The sequence below is a fragment of the Salvelinus fontinalis genome, chromosome 41 (genome assembly GCF_029448725.1).
Source record: "Salvelinus fontinalis isolate EN_2023a chromosome 41, ASM2944872v1, whole genome shotgun sequence".
Taxonomy (NCBI): domain Eukaryota; kingdom Metazoa; phylum Chordata; class Actinopteri; order Salmoniformes; family Salmonidae; genus Salvelinus; species Salvelinus fontinalis.
In genome coordinates, this window is record NC_074705.1 from 8766406 (window position 1) to 8778905 (window position 12500).

Consider the following 12500-nt stretch of genomic DNA (forward strand, 5'->3'; position numbering starts at 1 on the left):
TTCATCGTTCTCTCTCTCTCTTTTCATCGTTCTCTCTCTCTCTTTTCATTGTTCTCTCTCTCTTTTCATCGTTCTCTCTCTCTCTTTTCGTCGTCCCCCCTCTCTCTTTTCATCGTTCTCTCTCTCTCTTTTCATCGTTCTCTCTCTCTCTTTTCATCGTTCTCTCTCTCTCTTTTCATCGTTCTCTCTCTCTCTTTTCGTCGTTCCCCCTCTCTCTTTTCATCGTTCCCTCTCTCTCTTTTCATCGTTCTCTCTCTCTCTCATCGTCGTCCCCCCTCTCTCTTTTCATCGTTCTCTCTCTCTTTTCATCGTTCTCTCTCTCTCTTTTCATCGTTCTCTCTCTCTCTTTTCATCGTTCCCCCTCTCTCTCTTTTCGTCGTTCTCTATCTCTCTCTTTTCATCGTTCTCTCTCTCTCTTTTCATCGTTCTCTCTCTCTCTTTTCGTCGTTCCCCCTCTCTCTTTTCATCGTTCCCTCTCTCTCTTTTCATCGTTCTCTCTCTCTCTCATCGTCGTCCCCCCTCTCTCTTTTCATCGTTCTCTCTCTCTTTTCATCGTTCTCTCTCTCTCTTTTCATCGTTCTCTCTCTCTCTTTTCATCGTTCCCCCTCTCTCTCTTTTCGTCGTTCTCTATCTCTCTCTTTTCATCGTTCCCCCTCTCTCTCTTTTCATCGTTCTCTCTCTCTCTTTTTGTCGTTCCCCCTCTCTCTTTTCATCGTTCTCTCTCTCTTTTCATCGTTCTCTCTCTCTCTTCATCGTTCTCTATCTCTTTTCATCGTTCTCTCTCTCTCTTTTCATCGTTCTCTCTCTCTCTCTTCATTGTTCTCTCTCTCTTTTCATCGTTCTCTCTCTCTCTTTTCGTCGTCCCCTCTCTCTTTTCATCGTTCTCTCTCTCTCTTTTCATCGTTCTCTCTCTCTCTTTTCATCGTTCTCTCTCTCTTTTCATCGTTCTCTCTCTCTCTTTTCATCGTTCTCTCTCTCTTTTTGTCGTTCCCCGTCTCTCTTTTCATCGTTCTCTCTCTCTCTTTTCATCGTTCCCCCTCTCTGTCTTTTCATCGTTCTCTACCTCTCTCTTTTCTTCGTCCTCTATCTCTCTCTTTTCATCGTTCCCCCTCTCTCTCTTTTCATCGTTCTCTTTCTCTCTTTTCGTCGTTCCCCCTCTCTCTTTTCATCGTTCTCTCTCTCTCTTTTCATCGTTCTCTCTCTTTCTCTTCATCGTTCTCTCTCTCTCTTCATCGTTCTCTCTCTCTCTTCATCGTTCTCTCTCTCTTTTCATCGTTCTCTCTCTCTCTCTTTTCATCGTTCTCTCTCTTTCTCTTCATCGTTCTCTCTCTCTCTTCATTGTTCTCTCTCTCTCTTTTCGTCGTCCCCTCCCTCTTTTCATCGTTCTCTCTCTCTCTTTTCATCGTTCTCTCTCTCTCTTTTCATCGTTCTCTCTCTCTCTTTTCATCGTTCTCTCTCTCTCTTTTCATCGTTCCCTCTCTCTCTTTTTGTCGTTCCCCCTCTCTCTTTTCATCGTTCTCTCTCTCTTTTCATCATTCTCTCTCTCTCTTTTCATCGTTCTCTCTCTCTCTTTTTGTCGTTCCCCCTCTCTCTTTTCATCGTTCCCTCTCTCTCTTTTCATCGTTCTCTCTCTCTCTTTTCATCGTTCTCTCTCTCTCTTTTCATCGTTCTCTCTCTCTCTCATCGTCGTCCCCCCTCTCTCTTTTCATCGTTCTCTCTCTCTTTTCATCACTCTCTCTCTCTCTTTTCATCATTCTCTCTCTCTCTTTTCATCGTTCTGTCTCACTCTTTTCATCGTTCTCTCTCTCTTTTCGTCGTTCCCCCTCTCTCTTTTCCCCTTGCTTGAAGAATATTTGAAAGGGGCTATTGGAGTTGTTGTGTTCTACTGTAAACTCTGACTGCCTAAGGAGAGACACGGTCGTGCACAGAGAACAGGACTGATGGATTTATGTGTTGGTTGACCACATCAGTTTGTGTCAATACCAGTATTTAAAAATAGAAGACACACACGACACTTTAGAGTTGGATTCACACACGCACGCAAGCAGGCGCAGAGTGATCTCTGTGTGTGGGTGTACAGTATGTAGTACAGTGTGTACATGACGTTCTTCTGGTTTGTGCATCTCTGACTATTAATGGTCCATTTAAAACAGAACTGGAGTGGAAACTGTGTTATTAGGGAAAGGGGCGGGTCTTAATCAAATGTGGATTAGTTTGGGATTATGCGCCGTGGGACGAACACCACTCCTTTACCTAATCTCACCTGTCCTCTACGGCTCTCTTTTCCCTCTCCTTGCTATTCTCTCCCCTCTCTCTCTCCCACCCTCCCCTCTCTCTCTCTCTCCCTCCCCTTTCCTTTTCCGTGGAAAAACTTTAAAGATAGTTATCTCTTCACCTACCATGAGTCATGATGCTAAGGACACTCAAACCCACAGTGTGTTCATTAGGCCACTCCTCCCCCGAGGCTACACGCTCCACTTACCCACAATGCACCCCTCACCCAGACCTCCCTTGGTCAATTAGCCTTATATCGATAATGACTTCAGTGTGAGAGAGAGACAGGATTAGTGATGTCTCTCCTTAGCCTCCTCTCCTTAGCCTCCTCTCCTTAGCCTCCTCTCATTAGCCTCCTCTCCTTAGCCTCCTCTCCTTAGCCTGCTCTCCTCTCCTTAACCTCCCCTCCTCTCCTTAGCCTCCTCTCCTCTCCTTAGCTTTCTCTCTTCTCCTCTCCTCTCTGTAGCCTTCTCTCCTCTCCTCTCCTCTCCTTAGCCTTCTCTCCTCTTCTCTCTGTCGCTTTCTCTCCTTTCCTCTCTGTAGCCTTCTCTCCTCTCCTTAGCCTTCTCTTCTCTCCTCTCCTCTCCTTACCCTTCTCTCCTCTCCTCTCCTCTCATCTCCTTAGCCTTCTCTCCTCTTCTCTCTGTAGCTTTCTCTCCTCTTCTCTCTGTAGCCTCCTCTCCTCTCTGTAGCCTTCTCTCCTCTCTCTAGCCTTTTCTCATCTCCTTAGCCTTCTCCTCTCTCCTCTCTGTAGCCTTCCCTCCTCTCCCCTCCTTAGCCTCCTCTCCTCTCTGTAGTCTTCTCTCCTCTCCTCTCTGTAGTCTTCTCTCCTCTCTGTAGTCTTCTCTCCTCTCCTTAGCCTTCTCTCCTCTTCTCTGTGTAGCCTTCTCTCCTCTCCTCTCTGTAGCTTCCTCTCCTCTCTGTAGCCTTCTCTACTCTCCTTAGCCTTCTCTCCTCTCCTCTCATCTCCTTAGCCTTCTCTCCTTTCCTCTCTGTAGCATTCTCTCCTCTCCTTAGCCTTCTCTCCTCTTCTCTCCTTAGCCTTCTCTCCTCTTCTCTCCTTAGCCTTCTCTCCTCTCCTCTCTGTATCCTTCTCTACTCTCCTTAGCCTTCTCTCCTCTCCTCTCTGTAGCCTTCTCTCCTCTCCTTTTCTAGTCTCCTTAGCGTTCTCTCCTCTCCTCTCTGTATCCCTTTCTCCATCCTTATTCTCTCTCATTCCTTCCGACTGCATTTGATTAATTTTGACATTTTGCCTAATTTATGTTTAACTCTCTCTCTCTCTGTCCCTCTCTGTCTTTCTCTCTCTCTCTCTCTCTTTCTCTGTAAATCTCCTCTGTTGTTAATTTGACCTCCAGAACTGCTGGAGTGAAACACTGATTTGCTGAACCTGGCTCTTCAGCTCACACTGCGGTGTGTGTGTGTGTGTGTGTGTGTGTGTGTGTGCCTGCTTGTGTTTACGTGTGCATATTTGTGCACGTCTTATCTTTAGAGTATATACTATACACCGCCTGTGTAGCTCCAGAGCACGGGCCTGGATTATGCTGCTCTGCCCGCTCAGGGCTCACCATGGCTGGGTTGGGCTGCTAGGATAATCCCAGGCTTCAGGCCCAGAGGTACAGTTGAAGTCGGAAGTTTACGTACACCTTAGCCAAATACATTTAAACTCAGTTTTTCACAATTCCGAACATTTAATCCTAGTAAAAATTCCCTGTCTTATGTCAGTTAGGATCCCCACTTTATTTTAAGAATGTGAAATGTCAGAATAATAGTACAGAGAATTATTTATTTCAGCTTTTGTTTCTTTCATCACATTCCCAGTGGGTCAGAAGTTTACATACACTCAATTAGTATTTGGTAGCGTTGCCTTTAAATTGTTTAACCTGTTGAGGCTGGGGGCGCTGTTGTCACTATTTATGGTAATCGTGTAATTTTTGAAACGGCTTCCTACAAAATTCTTGATCGTACAATATGCATATTATTATTATTATTGGATAGAAAACAGTCTATAGTTTCTATAGGAGTTGAAATTTTGTCTCTAAGTGGAACAGAACCCATTCTACAGCAATTTCCCTGACATGGAGTCAGATTTCAGAAATTTTGGCCACTGTTCTGGAGTCAGTTTTAAAGCCAATGTTATTCCTATGAGTATACGGACACTGCTTACGTCTTCCCCTGGATGCCTTTACGTGATGACGATTTGAATGGGGTCGATTGCGCGTTCACAGGCACTATAAATTAAAAAACCCTGTAGCTAGTAACTCTTTTGGAGCTGCGTCATGCGCGTGGAGGACACCGACCCGCACCTGTTCCAAGCATTAGTGTTGGGAGTAATCTTTCTCCGGTCATGTTAAGACTCGTTATAGGAGTTAAAAACATCATAAGGTAGTTAATTTAAAGCGTTTTATAGCAATTTATATCCGTTTAGTGCGATTTTGGGACATTTATTTCTGAAACGCTGTGAATCGCTGGGCACGCTTCCAGTTCATCCCGAACGCAGTTGGCATTTCCACATGGCAAGAGGACAGCTTTCCACCAAAAGACGATTAGACCCAAGAAAGGATCCTTTGCCCAAGATACTGATGGAAGAACAGCTCAAAGTAGGAAATTTTTATTATGATAAATCGTGTTTCTGTCGAAAAATGTTAGTGGCTTAGGACGCCATGTTTTTTGACGTAGCTTCGCTTGGCGCAAACTGTATTGAAAAGTAAGGATAATTTAAAAAATGTAATTCCGCGATTGTATTAAGAATTAAATTGTCTATCAATCGCTGTCCACCCTATATTTTTTAGTCACGTTTATGAGTATTTATGTATACGAGTAGATCACTGTCTAATATGGCGCACGGACATTTTCTCACCAGCTGGGCTACTTTCCCCATTGTCTAACCATGATTTTGGTGGCTAAATATGCACATTTTCGAACAAACTGTATATGCATGTTGTAATGTGATGTTACAGGGGTGTCATCTGAAGAATTCTGAGAAGGTTAGTGAAAAAAATAATATATTTTGGCGATGTTTACGTTATCGCTCTCTTTGGCTAGAATTAATGCTGGGGTAATGTTTGCACATGTGCTATGCTAATATAACGATTTATTGTGTTTTCGCTGTAAGGCACCTAAGAAAATCTGAAATATTGTCTGTATTCACAGGATCTGTGTCTTTCGATTAGTGTATGCTGTGTATTTTTGATGATTAGTAAGTAGGTAAACACGTTGCTCTATGTAGTTATTCTAGTCCATTTGTGACGGTGGGTGCAATTGTAACCTATGCCATCTACCTGAAATATGCACATTTTTCTAACAAAACCTATCCCATACCATAAATATGTTATCAGACTGTCATCTGATGAGTTTTTTTCTTGGTTAGGGGCTATAAATATCTTAGTTTAGCCGAATTAGTGATAGCTACTGTTGTTGGTGGACAAAGAAAAATGGTGGATTATGCTAATGTGTTTTTAGCTAATAGATTTACATCTAGGTTAACCTGTCTAGGATGAGGGTGCCGCTAGCGGCACACCCCCCCCACATTCCACTGAAAAGGCAGAGCGCGAAATTCAAAAAAAATATTTTTTTTAAATATTTAACTTTCACACATTAAAGTCCAATACAGCTAATGAAAGACACAGATCTTGTGAATCCAGCCAACATGTCCGATTTTTAAAATGTTTTACAGGGAAGACACAATATGTAAAGATGTAAATCTATTACCTAAAAACACATTAGCATAATCCACCATCTTTTATTCGTCCACCAACACCAGTAGCTATCACCAATTCGGCTAAACTAAGATATTTATAGCCCCTAACCAAGAAAAAAACTCATCAGATGACAGTCTGATAACATATTTATGGTATGGGATAGGTTTTGTTAGAAAAATGTGCATATTTCAGGTAGCTGGCATAGTTTACAATTGCACCCACCGTCACAAATGGACTAGAATAATTACAATGAGCAACGTGTTTACCTAACTACTAATCATCAAACATTTCGTAAAAATACACAGCATACACTAATCGAAAGACACAGATCCTGTGAATACAGACAATATTTCAGATTTTCTAAGTGTCTTACAGCGAAAACACAATAAATCGTTATATTAGCATACCACATATGCAAACGTTACCAGAGCATTGATTCTAGCCAAAGTGAGCGATAACGTAAACATCGCCAAAATATATTATTTTTTTCACTAACCTTCTCAGAATTCTTCAGATGACACCCCTGTAACATCACATTACAACATACATATACAGTTTGTTCGAAAATGTGCATATTTAGCCACCAAAATCATGGTTAGACAATGAGAAATGTAGCCCAGCTGGTGAGAAAATGTCCGTGCGCCATATTAGACAGTGATCTACTCGTATACATAAATACTCATAAACGTGACTAAAAAATATAGGGTGGACAGCGATTGATAGACAATTTAATTCTTAATACAATCGCGGAATTACATTTTTTAAATTATCCTTACTTTTCAATACAGTTTGCGCCAAGCGAAGCTACGTCAAAAAACATGGCGTCCTAAGCCACTAACATTTTTCGACAGAAACACGATTTATCATAATAAAAATTTCCTACTTTGAGCTGTTCTTCCATCAGTATCTTGGGCAAAGGATCCTTTCTTGGGTCTAATCGTCTTTTGGTGGAAAGCTGTCCTCTTGCCATGTGGAAATGCCAACTGCGTTCGGGATGAACTGGAAGCGTGCCCAGCGATTCACAGCGTTTCAGAAATAAATGTCCCAAAATCGCACTAAACGGAGATAAATTGCTATAAAACGCTTTAAATTAACTACCTTATGATGTTTTTAACTCCTATAACGAGTCTTAACATGACCGGAGAAAGATTACTCCCAACACTAATGCTTGGAACAGGTGCGGGTCGGTGTCCTCCACGCGCATGACGCAGCTCCAAAAGAGTTACTAGCTACAGGGTTTTTTAATTTATAGTGCCTGTGAACGCGCAATCGACCCCATTCAAATCGTCATCACGTAAAGGCATCCAGGGGAAGACGTAAGCAGTGTCCGTATACTCATAGGAATAACATTGGCTTTAAAACTGACTCCAGAACAGTGGCCAAAATTTCTGAAATCTGACTCCATGTCAGGGAAATTGCTGTAGAATGGGTTCTGTTCCACTTAGAGACAAAATTTCAACTCCTATAGAAACTATAGACTGTTTTCTATCCAATAATAATAATAATATGCATATTGTACGATCAAGAATTTTGTAGGAAGCCGTTTCAAAAATTACACGATTACCATAAATAGTGACAACAGCGCCCCCAGCTTTAACAGGTTAACTTGGGTCAAACGTTTCGGGTAGCCTTCCACAAGCTTCCCACAATAAGTTGGGTAAATTTTGGCCCATTCCTCCAGACAGAGCTGGTGTAACTGAGTCAGGTTTGTAGGCCTCCTTGCTCGCACACACTTATTCAGTTCTGCTCACATATTTTCTATAGGATTGAGGTCAGGGCTTTGTGATGGCCACTCCAATATCTTGACTAAGTTGTCCTTAAGCCATTTTGCCACAACTTTGGAAGTATCCTTGGGGTCATTGTCCATTTGGAAGACCCATTTGCGACCAAGCTTTAACTTCCTGACTGATGTCTTGAGATGTTGCTTCAATATATCCACATAATTTTCCTTCCTAATGAAGCCATCAATTTTGTGAAGTGCACCAGGCCCTCCTGCAGCAAAGCACCCCCACAACATGATGCTGCCACCCCTGTGCTTCACGGTTGGGATGGTGTTCTTCGGCTTGCAAGCATTCCCCTTTTTCCTCCAAACATAACGATGGTCATCATAGCCAAACAGTTTATTTTTGCTTCATCAGACCAGAGGGAATTTCTCCAAAAAGTACACTCTTTGTCCCTATGTGCAGTTGCAAACCATAGTCTGGCATTTTTTATGGTGGTTTTGGTGCAGTGGCTTTTTCCTTGCTGAGCGGCCTTTCAGGTTATGTCGATATAGGACTCGTTTTACTGTGGCTATTGATACTTTTGTACCTGTTTCCTCCAGCATCTTCACAGGGTCATTTCCTGTTGTTCTGGGATTGATTTGCACCTTTCTCACCAAAGTACATTCATCTCTAGGAGACAGAACGCGTCTCCTTCCTGAGCAGTATGACAGCTGCGTGGTCCCATGGTGTTTATACTTGCGTACTATTGTTTTTACAGATGAACGTGGTACCTTCATGCGTTTGGAAATTGCTCCCAAGGATGAACCAGATTTGTGCGGGTCTACAATTTATTTTCTGAGGTTTTGGCTGATTTCTTTAGATTTTCCCACGATGTCAAGCAAAGAAGCACTGAGTTTGAAAATAGGCCTTGAAATACATCCACAGGTACATCGCGTCTAAAGCCATGACATCATTTTCTGGAAATTTCCAAGTTGTTTAAAGGCACAGTCAACTTAGTGTATGTAAACTTCTGACCCAATGGAATTGTGATGCAGTGAATTATAAGTGAAATAATCCGTCTGTAATCAATCGTTGGAAAAATGACTTGTGTCATGCACAAAGTAGATGTCCTAACTGACTTGTCAAAACTATAGTTTGTTGACAAGAAATTTGTGGAGTGGTTGAAAAGGAGTTTTAATGACTCCAACCTAAGTGTATGTAAACTTCACACTTCAACTGTATATGGAGAGCGAGTTGCTCTTTTCATATAGGATTGAGAGGGGAGGGGAGGATGTGTGGGTTCTAAGAGGAGGATGTGTGGGTTCTAAGGGGAGGATGTGTGGGTTCTAAGAGGAGGATGTGTGGGTTCTAAGAGGAGGATGTGTGGATTCTAAGAGGAGGATGTGTGGGTTCTAAGAGGAGGATGTGTGGGTTCTAAGAGGAGGATGTGTGGGTTCTAAGAGGAGGATGGGGGCTTGGTGTGTAGCTGTGGCGGGGGGATGTTTACATTTTGGAATGTGTCAGATGTGTCAACCCGCGATTTTACATTGGGATGGAGAGAGGAGAGTGGTGTGTATTTGTGTGTGTGTGTGTGTGTGTGTTTGTATGTTTGTATGTGTGTGTGTGTGTGTGTGTGTTTGTATGTGTGTGTGTGTTTGTATGTTTGTGTGTGCGTGCGTGCGTGCATTTGTGTGTGTGTCTGTGTGTGTGTGTGTATGTGTATGTATGTGTGTGTGTGTTTGTTTGTATGTGTTTGTATGTGTTTGTGTGTGTGTGTGTGTGTGTGTGTGTCTGTGTGTGTGTGTGTGTGTGTGTGTGTGTGTGTGTGTGTGTGTGTGTGTGTGTGTGTGTGTGTGTGTGTGTGTGTGTGTGTGTGTGTGTGTGTGTGTGTGTGTGTGTGTGTGTGTGTGTGTGTGTTTGTTTGTATGTGTTTGTGTGTGCTTGTGTGGCACAATATGCAAACAGTATGCATTTCTTAGACTGGGTAGTCAGTGCAGGACGGAGGGAGGAATGGAAGGGGGAAGGGAGGGAGGGAGGGAGAAAGTGGTTTCTTTTCATCTTTCCCTCCTCTGGGGAAGAGATTGCTGTGGTCATGGAAATGGGGAAAAATAGCCCCCAACCTTCAGTCATCCTGTCCATCCCATCACCCTCACCCCCTCACCCCTAGCAGGACAATGCTCACTTCTTCTCCTCTCCTGATGTGTGTGTGTGTGTGTGTGTGTGTGTGTGTGTGTGTGTGTGTGTGTGTGTGTGTGTGTGTGTGTGTGTGTGTGTGTGTGTGTGTGTGTGTGTGTGTGTGTGTGTGTGTGTTGACCACTGTACGTTGAACAGCTAGGCCTGTTGCTAGGCTACGGACAGGAAGTGTCCTGCATAGTAAATGTGTCTGAGGGGATCTGTATAATGGAGTTGGCAGTGGACGCACACACACACACAAACCCACACACACAAGCAATTGCGCACACACACACTCGTCAGCTGGTTGGTGCTTTGAGGCTTGAGACAGCAGATCTAGGTCAGGAAGGCATGCGAGAATAACGAATTAACGAATGAAAAAAGGAACGGCGGTTTACATTCTGAATGAGTCGGCTTAGGGAAGAGAAGGGCTTTCCTTGCTATGAGAGCTGACACACACCCCACCAACGTGTGTGTGTGTGTGTGTGTGTGTGTGTGTGTGTGTGTGTGTGTGTGTGTGCGTGCGTGCGTGCGTGCGTGCGTGCGCACGTGTGTGGTGAAACTTATGGACTCTACTGTAGCCTGTATGAGTCGGAGTGGTAGCTCATTGGCCTGTGACTATTCATTACTTAATTCCCCACATCCTCCCCTTCTCTCTTTCCCTTACCTCCTCCCCTTACCTCCTCCCCTTCCCTCCTCCCCTTACCTCCTCCCCTTACCTCCTCCCCTCTTCTCTTCATTAATGTCTCTTCTATTCTGATTCTGTTCTTTATTCTTTCCTAGATCTAGGATCATTCAAGTAAAACTATTTCCCCCTTGCCTATTTCCTGCTGTTATTCTCGTTAATGATCAACATTAGGTCATTAAGATTCAAGGAAAGTTCCACCCTAAAACTATCTTTTGGTATTTGTTTCATTAGTCCCTTGTTGACATAGTCACAAAATGTTTTACTTGTCAGCAATCACGTTTTCAAGATATGTAACTTTCAAAATAGAGAAGTCATCCCCGTATGACGCGTTTTGCATCATATGATGCATCATATGCGTTTTGGAAGTTACATATCTTGAAAACGTGATTTCTGAAAAAGCAAAACATTTTGAGACTATGTAAACAAGGGTCTAATGAAACAAATACCAAAGATAGTTTTAGGGTGGAGCTTTCCTTTAATCTTAGGTCATCAACTAATTATCTACTATCTGTCTCAGGGTCGTCATGTCAAGACAGGGCAACTTGCAGCCATCAAGGTCATGGATGTCACCGGGGTAAGTCACACACACACACACACACACACACACACACACACACACACACACACACACACACACACACACACACACACACACACACACACACACACACACACACACACACACACACACACACATTCTAAGGTGCATATGTGTGAGCATCATTGTAATGTGTGTGTGTGTTCCAGGATGAGGAAGAGGAGATTAAAGGAGAGATCAACATGTTGAAGAAGTACAGCCATCATCGGAACATTGCTACCTACTACGGTGCCTTCGTCAAGAAGAACCCTCCTGGCATCGACGACCAGCTATGGGTGTGTGTGTGTGTGTTTGCATCCATGTGTGCCTGCATGCGTACGTGCACAGGTGTGTGTGTGTGTGGTAACCCTTCTCTCTCTCTGTCTGCCTCTCTGTCTGTGTGTCTCTCTCTCCGTCTCTCTGTCTCTCTCTCTGTCTCTCTCTCTCCGTCTCTCTCTGTCTGTCTCTCTCTCTGTGTCTCTGTCTCTCTCTCTCTCTCCCTCTCTCTCTCTATGTCTCTCTCTCTGTCTCTCTCTCTCTCTCAATTCAATTCAAGGGGCTTTATTGGCATGGGAAACATGTGTTAACATTGCCAAAGCAAGTGAGGTAGATAACATACAAAAGTGAAATAAACAATAAAAATGAACAGTAAACATTACACATACAGAAGTTTCAAAACAATAAAGACATTACAAATGGCCGATGACCTCAGGCCTTGGATATTCCAGGATGATATAGTGAAGGCTTTTTGTTCCATAAAGTGTTCAATGTTGTTGGTCGTGGTTTGGCCTCAGGCCAGTAAGTGTGAGCAGAGCCTGCTGAGCATCTGGTACATGCCGTTGGCTTGTGCGAGTGTAAGAGTGGGGGTTGGGCCTGTTTGCCCGCTCACTACCTGGGCGTATGTGTGACTTCCATGTTGATGCCCTCTTTGCGGGGGTGGGGTGCATGGGGTGGGCAGGAGTGGCATAGGTCTGATCTGAGGGGGCCTAAATGGGGTGTGGGCATGGTTGATGTGGGGGGGTGTTGATTGGTTGGGGTGGGGGTGTGAATGTGTTTGGGGGTGCTGTGGTCTGGATGTAAGTCCTCTTGGCGTGGGTCCTCTATGTGTAGGTCCAGGGGGAGGATCCTGCAGGTCTTGGAGGGTGTCTCTTGAGCTGTTGCTCCTGTGTGAAGTGTTGGGGCTGCTTTGAGAGCGATGTCCTTTAGAGTCCGGGCAAAGGTGGGCACTGCTGCCTTGTAGTGGTGGACCTGGTCATAGAGGCTGTTCAAGTCCAGGGTGGAGTGGTGGGCCAGGAAAACATTTGGTTTTGAGGCACAGTCACGGGAAATACTTGCGTTTACCCGCTGTATTGTAGCAGGGTGGAAGTCTTTTCGTGGTAGCAGGGTGG

At 43.9% G+C, this 12500-nt stretch overlaps 1 pseudogene; it reads left to right on the plus strand.

The window, feature by feature from the left end:
* Nucleotides 1-12500, plus strand: part of LOC129840642 (TRAF2 and NCK-interacting protein kinase-like) — a 64572-nt pseudogene that overhangs the window by 16055 nt on the left and 36017 nt on the right.